The following is a 20,316-nucleotide window of genomic DNA, read 5'->3' on the forward strand; positions in this document are numbered from 1 at the left end:
GTATCAAGAATTATACATGCTGACTGGAATCAAGCAGAAACTAACATATTTTTATCTGGATACGCTGGCAGCCAATGCTTTGCCATGGTACTCGCAAATATTGTCCGAGCTGCTATTATACCTCCAAGGCAATGGAATAAAAATATTCTGAACAGAAACATGATTGAAGGGGATACAATTTATGCTCTCATACGTGAAAATAATAATAATAGAAATCCAAGAGTTTTTCCGATTCCTCCTAGTGGCTATTTGGTATTGAAAAATTTAGATGTCATCAAGGACAACTTTCTAATGTATGACGCAGTATTTTCCCAAAATTATGACGATAATTGGTTGTGCGGCGGAAGCTTATTGGATTCTATAAATAATGGAGAATAAGGCATTACATTATTGGCTGCTTTAAAAAAATTATTTAGAGAACATAATGCTGGAATAATAGTTGCATACTCTAAATCACTGGGTCTTATGCATTATGATGAAAAATAATATTTTACAGATTCTCACTCATGCGGACCCAGAGGAGCACCATTGCAAAATGATAATGGAAAAGCATGTGTCATAGAATGCGACACGATTGAAGAATTATATCGCATTACTCGAAGAGTCTTCAAAGCTAAAAATGAACAATTTACTATTCATTATATTGACGTTACAGTAAGTACATTAAATCCGGGTTGCAGCGGTAGCTAGCAACCTAGTAAGAGACGATCACGTCCAATGTTAAGAAATATAAAAACCCATAGTTCCTAACAGAGCAGTCAGATCAAAACAAAAAGTACACCATTAGAACCGCCTTGTCCGAAACCCCTGTATAGGAAACTTTCTGTCCCTTGGCTTGAACAGCAAGGGAAATATATTGGCTTGAAATTTACAATTTATAATAAAGATCGAACTCTTCCCTATACTAACTTGCATAGGCAACTTCACTATAGTTAAGATTACAGTATTTATATTATACATCATTATAAATTATAAAAGGTTCAAATTGTTCGAAGATTATAGAGTTAAAAATTTTACACACCGGGAATCGAACCCGGGCCTGTTGATTGAAAGTTAACTATCCTAGCCACTAGACCATATGGGACCATAAAGAAGTATGATTTAATTATAATAAAGAACGACCTCTTACCTATGCTAAATATTATACGCCACTTAATTATAGTATAGGTTATCCGGGTTGCTACAGTAAAGAACGATCTCTCATCCATAGTAACTGATAAATGGTGGTTCCAGGGTTAGTACACTTGAGGTTCGTCTCTTACTATTTAAAAGAAGAAAAAGCCATAGGCTTTTTCCTGTTTGTAATGATATAGCATAAAAGAAAACCCAAGTGGTAACTGATTACAGTAAAGAACGATCTCTCGCTCAAAGTAACTGATTTGTCAATTAGTTACATTAAAGAACGACATTAGGAGATCATACATAAGAGATCGATACTGTAAATTAGAATTTTGTAAGTATCATCGGTATCAGGTTTTTATTGATAGCGGAATTACAAACTAAAAGAAATCGACCCCGGATGGCTTTGAACCACCAATAAAACCATTCCATACATTGCACTTAGTTAGTTACTGGATTGTTTGAGTTTTGTCTCTTACTATTTAAAAGAAGAAAAAGCCGTAGGCTTTTTCCTGTTTCTATTTATAGTTGAAAAACGAACTCAAGCCCAAAGAAACCGAACCCTGTGGTTCATTCATAGTATCTTCATTATTTTTGCTAGGATGTAAATAAACGAGTTTCTTTTTATAATAAAGATCAAACTCTTCCCTATACTAACTTGCATACGCAACTTTACTATAGTTAAGATTACAGTATTTATATTTTTTTTTACATTAAAAGATTATAATAAAGAACGACCTCTTGCCTATACTAAATTTTATACGCCACTTAATTATAGTATAGGTTAGTAATTCAACAGATAGCATGGCACTGGAACATCGTAGAGAGTTGTTCAATTGCTCATTTTAAAGGAAATTAATTGGGTTAAAAACCTTTTGTAATTAAAACAAATTATTTTTATTACATTAAGAAATTTTAATTATGTTCCTTAAGAAATCATCATAAGTAAAAATTTCCCGTACGGAAATTGAACTCAAGCCTGCTGGGTGACAGCTATCCCAACCTCTAGACCATATAGGATATATTAAAATATCCGATTAATGAAGTTTATGTTAAAGAACAAATTATAAACATAATTAGCTGCCTGATTATTTGAGGATCGTCTCTTACTATTCCAAAGAAGAAAAAGCCGTAGGCTTTTTCCTGTTTGTAATTTATTTTATAATAAAGGATGAACTTCAGGCTTTACTAACTGAAAAGTTTAGTATTTTTATATAGTAAAGAACGAGCTCTAAATGATAGTTGTAGCTATAGCTGCAATCAAGTGAAAGACAAACCGAAGCATATAGTAACTAATCCGGGTTGCAGCGGTAGCTAGCAATCCGGGTTGCAGCGGTAGCTAGCAACCTAGTAAGAGACGATCACGTCCAATGTTAAGAAATATAAAAACCCATAGTTCTTAAAAAAAGAGTCAGATCAAAACAAAAAGTACACCATTAGAACCGCCTTGTCCGAAACCCCTGCATAGTAAAATTTCTGTCCCTTGGCTTGAACAGCAAGGGAAATATATTGGCTTGAAAATCAAGAAAAGTGGCAGCTACTACAACATTCTGCCTAAACGGGATATTTTTTTATTTTTTTGTTTTTTTTTTTCTTTTGTATCCAGAGATAGCTTGGCACTGGAACATCGTAGAGGGTTGTTCAATAGCTCATTTTAAAGGAAATTAATTGGGTTAAAAATCTATATTAACTAAAATAAATTATTTCTAAAAGAGAATAAATTTTTCCACCAAAAACTGCATTTTGATGTCTTTTTACAATAAGGAACGAACTCTTCCCTCTATTATCTTACGTAGACAGCTTAACTACAGCATAGGCTTGTACATTTGTATTTAAAAAGTCAAGACATTTTTTACAGTAAAGAACGATCTCTCTCCCATACTAACTGATATATGGTGGTTCCAGGTGTATCCGGGTTGCAGCGGTAGCTAGCAACCTAGTAAGAGACGATCACGTCCAATGTTAAGTTATAATAAAGAACGAATATTTTACCGATTATCTACTAATTATGATAAAGAACGAACGCTAGCTCATAGTAACTGTATCCAGGTTGCAGTGGTAGCTAGGATTATAATAAAGAACGACCTCTTGCCTATACTAAATTTTATACGCCACTTAATTATAGTATAGGTTAGTAATTCAACAGATAGCATGGCACTGGAACATCGTAGAAAGTTGTTCAATGGCTCATTTTAAAGGAAATTAATTGGGTTAAAAACCTTTTGTAATTAAAACAAATTATTTTTATTACATTAAGAAATTTTAATTATGTTTATAATAAAGAACGACCTTTTGCCTATGCTAAATTTTGTACGACACTTAATTATAGTATAGGTTATCCGGGTTGCAGTGGTAGCTAGCAATCCGGGTTGCAGCGGTAGCTAGCAACCTAGTAAGAGACGATCACGTCCAATGTTAAGAAATATAAAAACCCATAGTTCCTAACAAATGAGTCAGATCAAAACAAAAAGTACACCATTAGAACCGCCTTGTCCGAAACCCCTGTATAGGAAACTTTCTTTCCCTTGGCTTGAACAGCAAGGGAAATATATTGTCTTGAAAATTAAGAAAATTGACTTTAACCACGTTATTCACCCCAAACGGAATATTTTTTTTCTTTTTTCTTTTTTTTTTATTCTTTTCCACAGATAGCTTGGCACTGGAACATCGTAAAGGGTTGTTTAATAGCTCATTTTAAAGGAAATTAATTGGGTTAAAAACCTTTTGTAACTAAAATAAATTATTTCTAAAAGAGAATAAATTTTTCCACCAAAAACTGCATTTTCGATGTCTTTTCACACTCCAGTCTTTCAAACATAATCGTATACCAGCGGTAAGATTTGAACCCACGCCTCCGAAGAGACTGGTGGCTAACACCAGTGCCTTGGACCACTCGGCCAGGCTGCCTCTCATAAATAAATATATATGGGAATTTGGGTTGAAGCAGTAGCTAGCAACCTAGTAAGAGATGATCAGTCCAATGCTAAGAAATATAACAAAACTCCTAAAAATAGAGTCAGATCAAAACAAAAGTACATCATTAGAATTACCTTGTCTGAAACCCTACTAGATAAATAATGAATGTCATCATAGTTTTATATTAGAGCTATGACGTGAATAGAAATATAATAAAGATCAAACTCTTCCCTATACTAACTTGCATACGCAACTTTACTATAGTTAAGATTACAGTATTTATATTTTTTTTTACATTAAAAGATCAAGGAGGCACACTTGTGCCTCTATAAAGAGGCGACCCACCACAATGTTAAGCGATTTCAGGTCCTAGAGGTCGCAGAGAGACGGCGGTAATCGCATTTTGTAGCCCAAGCTCAAACTAAGAAACTTGCAAAATTTCATCCTCCTCCGACTTTATCTTCATGGGGTAAACTGGGCCGGAAGTTTCGACCCTCCCACTACAGCCCCCCTTTAACGTTGTCCGATTGGGCTGAAATTTAGAGGTTAAGATTTCTTAGGGCCCGGGAGCTTATCCTCGAAATTTCAGCTTAATCCGATCACTCCTTCTGTTTTCAAAAAACCAAATATAGCCACTTAAAATTCATTTCTTTTTTTTTCTTAGCCACGCCTGCAGGCCCCAGTTGGCAACTGATCCGGTTGAATGAGGACCCATTTGAAGCAGAATTTGACCTGTTAGGGCCTTTTGATATTTTCAGACCGAAAAAATTATCCCCCGCATTTACATTTACGAAAAACCTCGTTTTCCTATAATAGCCCATGTTAATTTTTCCCACCACAACCCCCCTTTAACGTTGTCTCAGCGGGCTGAAATTTAGAGGATAAGCTTTTCTGGGGCCTGGGAGCTTATCCTCGAAATTTCAGCTCAATCTGATCACTCCTTCCCTGTTTTCCAAAAACCAAATATCAAGATTTTTGGGAATTTGCTTGCGTCGAAAATAGCTTCAAATTGCTAAACAACAATAACTATTGTATTTGTATAGTCCAGCGGCTGATACCCCAGACTGTCAGACGGGTAATCCGGTTTCGATTCACCATCAGAGCAACTTTTGTATATACTTTGAAAAGAAACTCAGTTTCTTTTTTAAATTATTTGAAAAAAATTACGTTTTCTAAAGAGTTAAAGAGGCTGAGTTACAAGGTCGACCCTTAAAACGTACAGGGATTAGGAGGCACAGTTGGGGGGCTGTTAAAGAGGCTGAGTCACAATTTCGAACCATAAAACGTACAGGGATTAGGAGGCACCCTGTACGACGTGATTTGAGTATTCAGGAATTAAAAGCCTTAACACAAGAATGTTCAAGAGCGGGGGGTTTGGGGGCGGCAGCCCCCCAACTTTAACTCCTGACACGATCAGCTAACAGTTAGTCAAGCAATAATAAGTAATAAACTGTACAAAAACGTGTAGAAATTATTTGAAAAAAACTACGTTTTCTAAAGAGTTAAAGAGGCTGAGTTACAAGGTCGAACCTTAAAACGTACAGGGATTAGGAGGCACAGTTGGGGGGCTACCACCCCCAAGCCCCCGCTTTCGCAGCCTTTAAATATAAAAAATTTCTTTAAACTGAAAGTAAGGAGCGACATTAAAACTTAAAACGAACAGATATTATTCCGTATATGAAAGAGGCTGTGCCCTCCTCAACGCCTCGCTCTTTACGCTAAAGTTTTTATTGTTTAAAAAAAGAGTTGTGAGAAAGTCAAACTTTAGCGTAAAGAGCGAGGCGTTGAGGAGGGCACAGCCTCTTTCATATACGGAATAATTTCTGTTCGTTTTAAGTTTTAATGTCGCTCCTTACTTTCAGTTTAAAGAAATTTTTTTTATATTTAAAGGCTGCGAAAGCGGGGGCTTGGGGGGGGGTAGCCCCCCAACTGTGCCTCCTAATCCCTGTTCGTTTTAAGGTTCGACCTTGTAACTCAGCCTCTTTAACTCTTTAGAAAACGTAGTTTTTTTCAAATAATTATAATAAAGAACGACCTCTTGCCTATACTAAATTTTATACGCCACTTAATTATAGTATAGGTTAATAATTCCACAGATAGCTTGGCAATGGAACATCGTAGAAAGTTGTTCAATGGCTCATTTTAAAGGAAATTAATTGGGTTAAAAACCTTTTGTAATTAAAACAAATTATTTTTATTACATTAAGAAATTTTAATTATGTTCCTTAAGAAATCATCATAAGTAAAAATTTCCCGTACGGAAATTGAACTCAAGCCTGCTGGGTGACAGCTATCCCAACCTCTAGACCATATAGGATATATTAAAATATCCGATTAATGAAGTTTATGTTAAAGAACAAATTATAAACATAATTAGCTGCCTGATTATTTGAGGATCGTCTCTTACTATTCCAAAGAAGAAAAAGCCGTAGGCTTTTTCCTGTTTGTAATTTATTTTATAATAAAGGATGAACTTCAGGCTTTACTAACTGAAAAGTTTAGTATTTTTATATAGTAAAGAACGAGCTCTAAATGATAGTTGTAGCTATAGCTGCAATCAAGTGATAGACAAACCGAAGCATATAGTAACTAATTTATAATAAAGAACGACCTCTTGCCTATACTAAATTTTATACGCCACTTAATTATAGTATAGGTTAGTAATTCAACAGATAGCTTGGCACTGGAATATCGTAGAGAGTTGTTCAATGGCTCATTTTAAAGAAAATTAATGGGGTTAAAATTTATAATATCCGGGTTGCAGCGGAAGCTAGCAACCTAGTAAGAGACGATCACGTCCAATGTTAATCCGGGTTGCAGCGGTAGCTAGCAACCTAGTAAGAGACGATCACGTCCAATGTTAAGAAATATAAAAACCCATAGTTCTTAAAAAAAGAGTCAGATCAAAACAAAAAGTACACCATTAGAACCGCCTTGTCCGAAACCCCTGCATAGTAAAATTTCTGTCCCTTGGCTTGAACAGCAAGGGAAATATATTGGCTTGAAAATCAAGAAAAGTGGCAGCTACTACAACATTCTGCCTAAACGGGATATTTTTTTCTTTTTTTCTTTTTTTTTCTTTTGTATCCAGAGATAGCTTGGCACTGGAACATCGTAGAGGGTTGTTCAATAGCTCATTTTAAAGGAAATTAATTGGGTTAAAAATCTATAGTAACTAAAATAAATTATTTCTAAAAGAGAATAAATTTTTCCACCAAAAACTGCATTTTGATGTCTTTTCACACTGCAGTCTTTCAAACATAATCTTATACCATCGGTAAGAATTGAACCCACGCCTCTGAAGAGACTGGTGGCTAACACCAGTGCCTTGGACCACTCGGACAGGCTGCCTCTCATAAATAAATATATATGTGAATTTGGGTTGCAGCAGTAGCTAGCAACCTAGTAAGAGACGATCAGTCCAATGCTAAGAAATATAAAAACCCAAAACTCCTAAAAATAGAGTCAGATCAAAACAAAAGTACATCATTAGAAATACCTTGTCTGAAACCCTACTAGATAAATAATGAACGTCATCATAGTTTTATATTAGAGTTATGACGTGAATAGAGTGACGTCATAATTAGTATATAAGGAAAGTCAAAACTGAAAATTCTCTCATTCTTGATTAGAATAATGGTTAGATCAAAGCAGGCTATACGCAAGTTGAAGAAAGAGTACTACACAAATTATAATAAAGATCGAACTCTTCCCTATACTAACTTGCATACGAAACTTCACTATAGTTAAGATTACAGTATTTATATTATGCATCATTATAAATTATAAAAGGTTCAAATGTTCGAAGATTATAGAGTTAAAAATTTTCCTACCCCGGGAATCGAACCCGAGCCTGTTAAGTGAAAGTTAACTATCCTAGCCACTAGACCATATTGAACCATAAACAAGTATGATTTAAGAGCCATATGCGTATTATTATTTCACCATACCAATTATAATAAGGCCAAAACATTTTCCGGGTTGCAGCGGTAGCTAGCAACCTAGTAAGAGACGATCACCTCCAATGTCAAGAAATATAAAACCCCCCAACTCCTAAAAAAAGAGTCAGATCAAAACAAAAAGTACACCATTAGAACCGCCTTGTCCGAATCCTCTATAAAGGAAACTTACCGCCCTTTGGCTTGAATAACAAAGAAAATATATTGGCTTGAAAATCAAGAAAATTGACTTTTACCACGTTATTCTCCACAAACGAGATATTTTTTTCTTTCCGCTTTTTTTTTCTGCTCAGCTAGCTGGGCACTGGAAAATCATAGAGAGCTGTATAATAGCTCATTTTAAAGGAAATTGCAACATCTAGTCACTTTTGTATTTAAAAATAAAATACTTTTTAAAGTAGAATCAATTTTGTCAAAAAAATTGCATTTTTGATGTATTTTCATACTGCAGTCTTTTCAAAGATATTTGAATTTTGAAGCAATAAAACAGTCCATGTAATGAACTCTATAGTAATAATAGCTACTTGTCTCAATAGTAACCGAAACTCCTGGAACCAAAATTTTCTTTTTTGGCTTAATCGCTAAAATTATTATGTAAACTGCAAAAATATTTATGATACCTAATCAGTAATAGTAATTTTTTAATTTAAACAACAAAAATACATGAAAATTCTAAAATTAGTTTTGCTTTTTGTCTCCTGGAAGAAATTTTTTTTTCATCTCAGTTCAAATTTATTATTGTATCATGGAACCAAGCTTTTTTTTTTTTGTAACCCTTAAAGTACATATCTCCATAATATTTTCTCATAATTGAAATTATTTTATTTTTAAGTCCAGAATCACTAAACTTATTATGTAAACTGCAAAAATATTTATGGTGTCTAACCAATAATACTAATTTTGTAATTCAAACAAGATAAATACCTGAAAATTTTAAAATTAGTTTTGTTTTATGCTAGGTTTTAGATACTCGACACGGGATTTTGTGTGCTTAATAATTTTAAACCTTGAAAAAATATGATCTCACGCGAGTGGAAAAAAAGAAAGAATAACCAAAAACAATATCAAAATAGAACAATCCAAATTTCTACTAATAGAAAACTTTACTACACAAAAAATAAAGCTAACATCCTGAAATATCAGAAAAGTTTATTTAAAAGAGATAAAAATGCCACCAAACGCAACAAAGCTCGAGCACGCGTAAGGATTGCTACTAAGATGTCTTGTGATCCAGGTTTTAAGAAAATGAAATATGACAGAGCAAAACAGAGGTATCTTACGGATCTGGGGTATCGAGAAGGGAAAATTGAGACAGCGAAACAAAAGAGCAAGGAAAGGTATGATAACGATATAGATTACCGAAACAAACATAAGAAAAAAGTTGCTACCAGAATAATGGGTAGATACTGGGGTGACAAAAGCTATAATGAAGAAATTAAATTCTCTGCGAGGTTGTACCGAAGAACGCATAAGGACAAAGGGAAAAATTACATTCAGAAATACAAGAAGATGGCAAAAATGCAGGCTGATCTTTGTAAATTGAGAAACATTTTACGCATGTTTTATCGGGATCACGAAAAGTATTCGAAATTACAGATTAAAATTCTCTTTGAAAGAGCGGATGCTGTTGAAAAGTCGGCTAGAAATGCTTTGGCAAAGCTTCATAGCAATATCCAAAAGAAATTTTGTCAGTTTAACGAAAAGCTTCCCAGGTATGGATTGGCAACTGCGGAACAGTTTATAGATGCAATGGAAAATGTTCGACAACATAGTGAATATACGGAGGCGTACTTCTTGGAAAATTCGTATATTAATTTTGGAAGGAGCAATTGCAGTTTATGTAGCAGCAATAAAAATATATATACAAGCATACCTATCAACAGCGAAGGAAAAGCAATGTTTTTCAATTATGGCGAAAACGAGCCTGTTAGGGTTATTAGTAAATGTGTTTGTAAGACTAATGATTCAGAACAAATTCCTGGAACACCGACTCAAGAAAAAAGCATTTCTAACTGTGTTTTAAACAGTTCGTTTAGTTCTACTGAATATTTGGCAAAAAATTCTCTGTGTAGCAGAACAAACTGTCCTGAAAAGTACGAGACAACTATTGAAAAATGCTCTAAAACTAGATCTGACAAGGAAATTATGATGGCTGAAGTCACCTATAACAATCTGAGTAAACATTCAAAACCAAAAATTGGGCAGCAGGTTACTTGGCAATGTCACCCTGATATCCGCAAGCTCTATCCGACGGATATTGAATTATGTCAAATTCTTTTTGATATCCTTGAAAACAATATAGCATTAAAATTTTCAACTGACAAAGTGGTTAATTTCTACCTTGGCGGCTTGGATTATTGTGAAATCAATTACAGGGACACAAGAAAGCATGGGCATTCGTTATACTGTAGCCCAAATGAGGGATGTCAGAGCTATTTGCGTTCTCTAAGGGCACTAGCTCCACATTTTCCTGTCTTGAACTGTTTCATTAATAGCGTATATAAGGCAGTATCAAAATGTAAGATTATACAACATATTAATCTACTAAAAGTCGAGGGCTCGTACAAGGAACTAAGTCATTACATAGAAGAAGTGTCAAGTAGACTCTGTCGTAATAATAGTCAAGACTTCATTTACGGTGATAGCAATATTAGAGTTTCTGTGGATGAAAATACAATAATAAAATTATTTGGTGAGAGCCTTGATAAGGTAGCTAACATTAGGGATGTATACCCCACAATGCATTGTGACAGTTGTGAGCAGATAAAGACAAAATACTAATTGAAGAGTCTAAGATCCCTTTCAAATAAGAAAGGTTTTGATGTAATGATGGCCACGATTTTAGAACACCTACAACAGGACATACCCAAAGATGACAGAGAAGAACTAATTCAATGTACAGGTTGGAAAGAGGATGTCATAGATTCATTGTTTTTCTGTGATTACTGTGCTGGAAAAATATTGAAAAGTCAGGAGAATGTCCGATCAGTATTAAATAACCTTCATATAGACTGTACACCGGAATGTATAAAGTGTTTAAATAATTTTGAAATGGCAATAATTTGATTTGTAATGCCTTGTCTTACGATCGTCAGATTAGGACAAGTAACTGCATTGAAGAGACCTAGAACAGAACTTGTTGACGCTCTTAAGGGGAGAATAGTATATCTACCTGTTGATGTGCAATCAAATGCAGATATTCAGCCTGAAAAACTTCTTAACATTGATAGTTTTGTAGTCATTGTCAATGGTCAGCCTACTTACAACAAGAATGTTTGGACTGCACTAATAGATCTGAGAAAAGTCCATGAAGCACTGTTGTGGTTAAGAGAGAACAACAGTCTCTATAAAACAATACATGCATACACCCTAGAAGATTTAAAAAAAATACTTGAAGCCCGTCTTGCTGAAAAAGCGGTTGGTGTTGATAATTTACCTGATTACAATAAAGAACGAACTCTTCCCTATACTAACTTGCATACGCAACTTCACTATAGTTAAGATTACAGTATTTATATTATGCATCATTATCTAGTAAGAGACGATCAGTCCAATGCTAAGAAATATAACAAAAGTCCTAAAAATAGAGTAAGATCAAAACAAAAGTACATCATTAGAACTACCTTGTCTGAAACCCTACTAGATAAATAATGAATGTCGTAGCTTTATATTAGAGCTATGAAGTGATTACACTAAAAGACGATCACTGAAATAACAAACTATTCCATACATTGGACTTGGTTAGCTACTTGATTATAATAAAGAACGATCTCTTGCCTATTTTAAATTTTATACGCCCCTTAATTATAGTATAGGTTAGTAATTCCACAGATAGCTTGGCACTGGAACATCGCAGAGAGTTGTTCAATGGCTCATTTTAAAGGAAATTAATGGGGTTAAAAACGTTTTGTAACTTAAACAAATTATTTTTAATACACAACACATTTTTATAGTATAGGTTAGTAATTCCACGGATAGCTTGGCACTCTAACATCGTAGAGAGTTGTTCTATCATTCATTTTAAAGGAAATTATTGGGGTTAAAAATTATTATAAAGAAAGACCTCTTGCCTATACTAAATTTTATACGCCACTTAACTATAGTATAGGTTAGTAATTCCACAGATAGCTTGGCACTGAAACGTCATAGAGTGTTGTTCAATGGTTACATTAAAATTATAATAAAGAACGACCTTTTGCCTAAAATAAATTTTATAGGCCACTTAACTATAGTTTAGACTAGTACAGTTATATTTATAGCAGGTTGCAGCGGTAGCTATCAACCTAGTAAGAGACGATCACGTCCTATGTTAATAAATATAAAAACCCATAGTTCCTAAAAAAGGAGATAGATCAAAACAAAAAGTACTCCATTAGGACCGCCTTGTCCGAAACCCCTGTATAGGAAATTTTCTGTCCCTTGGCTTGAAGAGCAAGGGAAATATATTGGCTTGAAAATCAAGAAAAGTGGCAGCTACTACAACATTCTGCATAAACGGCATATTTTTTTCTTTTTTCTTTCTTGTTTTTACATTTAAGAACGAACTTTAGTCCATAAAAACTGAAGTATTATAAGGAATCATCATATAGATGAGAAATTTTCCTTAAGATATCATCATAGGTAAAAATTTCCCATACTGGGATTCGTGTCAGGCAAACTAGGTAAAAGTCAGCTACCCTAACCAGTAGACCATATAAAATGTATTAAATATCTTATTAATGAAGCTAAAGTTAAAGATTTATATTATCCGGGTTGCAGCGGTAGCTAGCAACCTAGTAAGAGACGATCACGTCCAATGTTAAGAAATATAAAAGCCCATAGTTCCTAACAAAGGAGTCAAATCAAAACAAAAAGTACACCATTAGAACCGCCTTGTCTGAAACCCCTGTATAGGAAACTTTCTGTCCCTTGGCTTGAACAGCAAGGGAAATATATTGTCTTGAAAATCAAGAAAATTGACTTGAACCACGTTATTCTCCACAAACGGGATATTTTTTTCTTTTTTTCTTTTTTTCTTTTTTTGTATCCAGAGATAGCTTGGCACTGGAACATCGTAGAGGGTTGTTCAATAGCTCATTTTAAAGGAAATTAATTGGGTTAAAAATCTATAGTAACTAAAATTAATTATTTCTAAAAGAGAATAAATTTTTCCACCAAAAACTGCATTTTTGATGTCTTTTCACACTGCAGTCTTTCAAACATAATCGTATACCAGCGGTAAGATTTTAACCCACGCCTCCGAAGAGACTGGTGGGTAACACGAGTGCCTTGGACCACTCCAAAAACTGCATTTTGATGTCTTTTCACACTGCAGTCTTTCAAACATAATCGTATACCAGCGGTAAGAATTGAACCTACGCCTCTGAAGAGACTGGTGGCTAACACCAGTGCCTTGGACCACTCGGCCAGGCTGCCTCTCATAAATAAATATATATGTGAATTTGGGTTGCAGCAGTAGCTAGCAACCTAGTAATAGACGATCAGTCCAATGCTAAGAAATATAAAAACCCAAAACTCCTAAAAATAGAGTCAGATCAAAACAAAAGTACATCATTAGAAATACCTTGTCTGAAACCCTACTAGATAAATAATGAACGTCATCATAGTTTTATATTAGAGCTATGACGTGAATAGAGTGACGTCATAATTAGTATATAAGGAAAGTCAAAACTGAAAATTCTCTCATTCTTGATTATAATAATGGTTAGATCAAAGCAGGCTATACGCAAGTTGAAGAAAGAGTACTACACAAACAACAGAGATAGTAACTTGAAAAGAAAAAAACAAAGGTATTCAACCGACCAGGTGTATCGAGAAGTAATAATTGAGAGAGCAAAACAAAGGTATTCAACCGACCAGGCGTATCGCGAAGTAATAATTGAGAGAGCAAAAGAAAACAGCAAGATGTGTTATCACAATGATGAAGATTATAGACATGCAAAAATTGAGACAGCCAAACAAAAGATCAATTACAGTAAAGAACGATCTCTCGCCCATAGTAACTGATATATGGTGTTTCCAAGGGTAGCTGCAGGCTATCCAAATTGTAGCGGTATCCGGGTTGCAGCGGAAGCTGTAACCCGGAGTTTCAAGGGATTATAATAAAGAACGACCTCTTGCCTATACTAAATTTTATACGCCACTTAATTATAGTATAGTTACAATAAAGAACGAAATCTAATTACATTTTGCAATCATGAAATATAAAATATAGTAATATAAAATATTACTAAATAACCATATATGACGTAATGAGCAACGTGACGTAAACATTGAAAAAATCGATTTTTATTTTATTTTCGTTTTCAGTTCAGAATCGCTAAAGTTACAAACTGCGAAAATATTTATGGTATATGAGCAATAGATTTAATCTTTTAATTTAGACCAGTATAATAAAGAACGACCTCTTGCCTATGCTAAATTTTATAGGCCACTTAACAATAGTATAAGTTAGTAAAGGAGTGATTTATAATAAAGAACGACCACTTGCCTCTACTAAATTTTATAGGCCACTTAACTATAGTGTAGGCTAGTATTTTACATTAAAGAGCGATCTATAGTCCAGTTTTAAATTAATTGCATTAAAAGACGATCACTGGAATAAAAACCATTGCAAACATTGGGCTTAGTTAGCTACTCAACTTTTTTAGGTTCGTTCAAAGAAATTAGCCACTTGATTGCTCGAGGTTCGGCTCTTACTATTTTAAAGAAGAAAAAGCCGTAGGCTATTTCCTGTTTGTAATCATGTGTCCTTAAAAGTATACGGGTTGCAGCGGTAGCTAGCAAACCTAATAGGAGACGATCACGTCCAATGTTTAAGAAATATAAAAACCCATAAATCCTAAAAAAATTTACAATAATGAACGAACTGTAACCCATAGTAACTGAAGTATTAAATCAAACATTTCATGGTCATAATAAAGACCTGAGTAATGACTTATTTTAAAGGAAACTGCTGTATATAGAAACCTATTGTAATTAACAAAAATAATTATTATAATAAAATAAATTGTTACGATATGATCTGGATTGCAGCGGTATTATAATAAAGATCGAACTCTTCCCTATACTAACTTGCATACGCAACTTCACTATAGTTAAGATTACAGTATTTATATTATACATCATTATAGATTATAAAAGGTTCAAATGTTCGAAGATTATTTACAGTAAAGAACGACTACAAGTACATAATGACAGTAAGGAATTGAATTTCTTTTTACAATAAAGAACGACACCTAGCCCATGTTAACTGAAACATAAATAGGGATTACGTAATTTTCATTTAAAATAAAGAACAACCTCTTGCCTATACTAAAGTTTATACGCCACTTAATTATAGTATAGGTTAGTCATTCATCAGATAGCTTGGCACTGGAACACAGTAGAGAGTTGTTCAATGGCTCATTTTAAAGAAAATTAAGGGGGTTAAAAACTTCTTGTAATTAAAATAAATTATTTTTATTACATTAAGAAATTTTAATTTTGTTTCTTATCTGGGTTGCAGCGGTAGCTAGCAACCTAGTAAGAGACGATCACGTCCAATGTTAAGAAATATAAAAACCCATAGCTCCTAAAAAAGGAGTCAGATCAAAACAATAGTACACCATTAGAACCGCCTTATCCGAAACCCCTGTGTAGTAAACTTTCTGTCCCTTGGCTTGAACAGCAAGGGAAATATATTGGCTTGAAAATCAAGTTTATAATAAAGAACGACCTCTTGCCTATACTAAATCTTATACGCCACTTAATTATAGTATAGGTTAGTAATTCAACAGATAGCTTGGCACTGGAATATCGTAGAGAGCTGTTCAATGGCTCATTTTAAAGAAAATTAATGGGGTTAAAATTTATAATATCTGGGTTGCAGCGGTATCTAGCAACCTAGTAAGAGACGATCACGTCCAATGTTAATCCGGGTTGCAGCGGTAGCTAGCAACCTAGTAAGAGACGTTACATTAAAGAACGAACTTTCATCCATAGTAATTGAAGTATTATAAGAAATCATTATGTAGATAATGCATTTTGTGATTAGATTTTAAACCATAATTACTTTCAGAAAAATTAGGGCCCGACCGGATTCGAACCGGTGACCTATCGATCTGCAGTCGATGGCTCTACCTTTGAGCTACGAACCCTCTTTGTTAAGAGAGAATTAAAGATGTTTACATGAATATTAGACATAAATCAAATTACAGTAGAGAACAAACTTCCAGCCCATAGTAACTAAAATAAGATTATAATTAATGTTAAAGATTGATAAATGACATTTTTTTTGTGAGGAGGAATTAGCAACAATACTAAAAGGATTAAAGAATAATAAGGCTCCAGGTGCTGATAGGGTGGTAAATGAGTTTCTTAAATATGGTGGCTCTGAGGTTTCAAATAAGTTACTGAAGATTATAATAAAGAACGACATTTTGCCTATACTAAATTTTATACGCCACTTAATTATAGTATAGGTTAGTGATTCCCTAGATAGCTTGGCAATGGAACATCGAAGAGAGTTGTTATAATAAATTACAATAAGGAACGAACTGTAACCCATAGTAACTTAAGTATTAAATCAAACAGTTCGTGGCCATAATAAAGAGCTGTGTAATGCTTATTTTAAAGGAAACTGCTGTATATATTACATAAAGGATCGATCACGTCCCATGGCAAAAAATAAAATAGCCCATAATTCGTAAAAATAGAGTCAGATCGAAACACAAAGTAGACCATTATAATTATAATGTTTTTGCCGAAAACCCTATGTAGGAAACTTACATCCGGGTTGCAGCGGTAGCTAGCAACCTAGTAAGAGACGATCACGTCCAATGTTAAGAAATGTAAAAACCCATAGTTCCTAAAAAAGGAGTCAGATCAAAACAAAAAGTACACCATTAGAACCGCCTAGTCCGAAACCCCTGTATAGGAAACTTTCTGTCATTTGGTTATAATAAAGATCGAACTCTTTCCTATACTAACTTGCATACGCAACTTCACTATAGTTAAGATTACAGTATTTATATTATACATCATTATAAATTATAAAAGGTTCAAATTTTCGAAGATTATAGATTTAAAAATTTTCCCACACCGGCAATCGAACCCGAGCCTGTTAAGTGAAAGTTAACTATCCTAGCCACTAGACCATATGGAACCATAGAGAAGTATGATTTAAGAGCCATATGCATATTATTATTTCACCATACCAATTATAATAAGGCCAAAACAAAATCGTCGACTTGCAATCCGGGTTGCAGCGGTAGCTAGCAACCTAGTAAGAGACGATCACCTCCAATGTTAAGAAATATAAAAACCCGTAGCTCCTAAAAAAAGAGTCAGATCAAAACAAAAAGTACACCATTAGAACCGCCTTGTCCAAATCCTCCATAAAGGAAACTTACCGCCCTTTGGCTTGAATAACAAAGAAAATATATTGGCTTGAAAATCAAGAGAATAGACTTTTACCACGTTATTCTCCCCAAACGGGATATTTTTTTCTTTTTTTTTCTTTTTCTTTTCCACAGATAGCTTGGCACTGGAACATCGTAGAGGGTTGTTCAATAGCTCATTTTAAAGTAAATTAATTGGGTTAAAAATCTATAGTAACTAAAATAAATTATTTCTAAAAGAGAATAATTTTTTCCAATAAAAACTGTATTTTTGATGCAGTGACGTCATAATTACTATATAAGAAACGTCAAAACTGCAAATGGTCTCATTCATGAATACATAATGGTTAGATCAATTATAATAAAGAAAGACCTCTTTCCTATACTAAATTTTATAGGCCACTTAACTATAGTATAGGCTAGTACAGTTATTATATTTAAGGTCAATATATTAAAATGTTCCACTAAAAGGCGGTCATTGGAATTATAGTAAAGAACGAACTCTTGCCCTTAGTTACCTATGTCTTGTCAAATTAGCTAATTAATTTCACCTGATTATCCGGGTTGCAGCGGTAGCTAGCAACCTAGTAAGAGACGATCACGTCCAATGTTAAGAAATATAAAAACCCCTAACTCCTAAAAACAGAGTCAGATCAAAACAAAAAGTACACCATTAGAACCGCCTTGTCCGAAACCCCTATAAAGGAAACTTACCGCCCTGCGGCTTGAATAACAAAGAAAATATATTGGCTTGATAATCAAGAAAATTGACTTTAACCACGTTATTCTCCACAAACGGGATATTTTTTTCTTTCTTTTCCACAGATAGCTAGGCACTGGAACATCGTAGAGAGTTGTTCAATGGCTCATTTTAAAGGAAATCTCTAGATCTAGCGCTATTTGTACTTAATTTTTTTTTATTTAATTTTTTTACGAAAAACTTAATTTTTTATATACAATATTAAACAATGACGTCATAGTCTTTGGATGTAGTTAGTACATAAAGTCTGGATCATCGAATTAAAGCTGAAACTAAGTAAAGAACAATTATGCCTCCATATATTCACAGTGATCTATAAAATTTCCCATTACATCTATAAACTGTTCCACAGTTGCCGGTTCATACCTTAGAAGCTTTTCACTAAACATGCAACATTTCTTTTGGATATTACTATGAAGTTTTGCGAAAGCATCTCTAGCTGACTTTTCAACAAAATCCATTCTTTCAGAGATAATTTTAATCTTTAATTTTGAATATTTTTCGTAATCCCGGAAAAAAATTCGTAAAATTTTTCTAAATTTACTAAGATCAGCCAGCATTGTTGCCATGTTTTTGGACTTCTGAATATAATTTTTAATTTTGCCCTTATGCGTTCTTTGCAGCTTGTGTAAACTGCAAAATATCCATGGTATCCGAGCAATAGTTTGAATATTTCAATTCAAGCTAGAAAAATACCTGAAAATGTTAAAATTAGTTTTATTTTTAATTAGGTTCTAACTACCCGATGTGGAAAAAATTTTTTTCAAAAAAGGTTTCAGACCAAAAAATTCAATTTTTTAATATATTTCATTTTTCAGTTTAGAATCGCTAAAGTTATTATGTAAACTGCAAAAATATTTATGATATATGAGCAATAATTTTAATCTTTTAATTCAAACTAACAAAATACCTGAAAATTTAAAAATTAGTTTAATTTTTTGTTAGGTTATGGGTACATGATACGAGTCTTAAAAAGTTTCAATTAGATAAGAATATTGTTTCTTGTTTTGTAATAAGATGCGTTATAATAGAGTTATACGTAATTTAAAAAAACATTACTATATAAAAAACAGAGACAACATCTTGAAAAGAGAAAAGCAAAGGTATTCAACTGACAAGGCGTATCGAGATGCGAAAATTGAGAGAGCCAAACAAAAGAGTAAGGAACGGTATGATAACGATAATCCGGGTTGCAGCGGTAGCTAGCAACCTAGTAAGAGACGATCACGTCCAATGTTAAGAAATATAAAAACCCATAGTTCCTAACAAAGGAGTCAGATCAAAACAAAAAGTACACCATTAGAATCGCCTTGTCCGAAACCCCTGTATAGGAAACTTTCTGTCCCTTGGCTTGAACAGCAAGGGAAATATATTGGCTTGAAAATCAAGCAAATTGACTTTTACCACGTTATTCTCCCCAAACGGGATATTTTTTCTTTTTTCTTTCTTTTCCAGAGATAGCTTGGCACTGGAACATCGTAGAGGGTTGTTCAATAGCTCATTTTAAAGGAAACTAATTGGGTTAAAAACCTTTTGTAACTAAAATAAATTATTTCTAAAAGAGAATAAATTTTTCCAATAAAAACTGTATTTTTGATGCAGTGACGTCATAATTACTATATAAGAAACGTCAAAACTGTAAATGGTCTCATTCATGAATATCACAATAAGAGACGATCACGTCCAATGCTAACATAACAATAAAGAACGAACTCTAATTAAATTTTGTTATTATTCGGGTTGCAGCGGTAGCTAGCAACCTAGTAAGAGACGATCACGTCCAATGTTAAGAAATATAAAAACCCATAGTTCCTAACAAAGGAGTCAGATCAAAACAAAAAGTATACCATTAGAATCGCCTTGTCCGAAACCCCTGTATAGGAAACTTTCTGTCCCTTGGCTTGAACAGCAAGGGAAATATATTGGCTTGAAAATCAAGCAAATTGACTTTTACCACGTTATTCTCCCCAAACGGGATATTTTTTTCTTTTTTCTTTCTTTTCCAGAGATAGCTTGGCACTGGAACATCGTAGAGGGTTGTTCAATAGCTCATTTTAAAGGAAATTAATTGGGTTAAAAACCTTTTGTAACTAAAATAAATTATTTCTAAAAGAGAATAAATTTTTCCAATAAAAACTGTATTTTTGATGCAGTGACGTCATAATTACTATATAAGAAACGT

General features: G+C 33.7%; 1 non-coding gene across 1 annotated transcript; it reads right to left on the minus strand.

Annotated features, from left to right (window-relative positions):
- Positions 1–16,060: 16,060 nt before the first annotated feature.
- TRNAC-GCA (transfer RNA cysteine (anticodon GCA)) lies at positions 16,061–16,132 on the minus strand. Its single transcript has one exon. It is a non-coding gene; the product is annotated as a tRNA-Cys (tRNA).
- Positions 16,133–20,316: the final 4,184 nt, after the last annotated feature.

The sequence above is a fragment of the Artemia sp. Qi Xiang Cuo genome, unplaced genomic scaffold, assembly GCF_049724085.1.
Source record: "Artemia sp. Qi Xiang Cuo unplaced genomic scaffold, ASM4972408v1 HiC_scaffold_3061, whole genome shotgun sequence".
NCBI lineage: Eukaryota > Metazoa > Arthropoda > Branchiopoda > Anostraca > Artemiidae > Artemia > Artemia sp. Qi Xiang Cuo.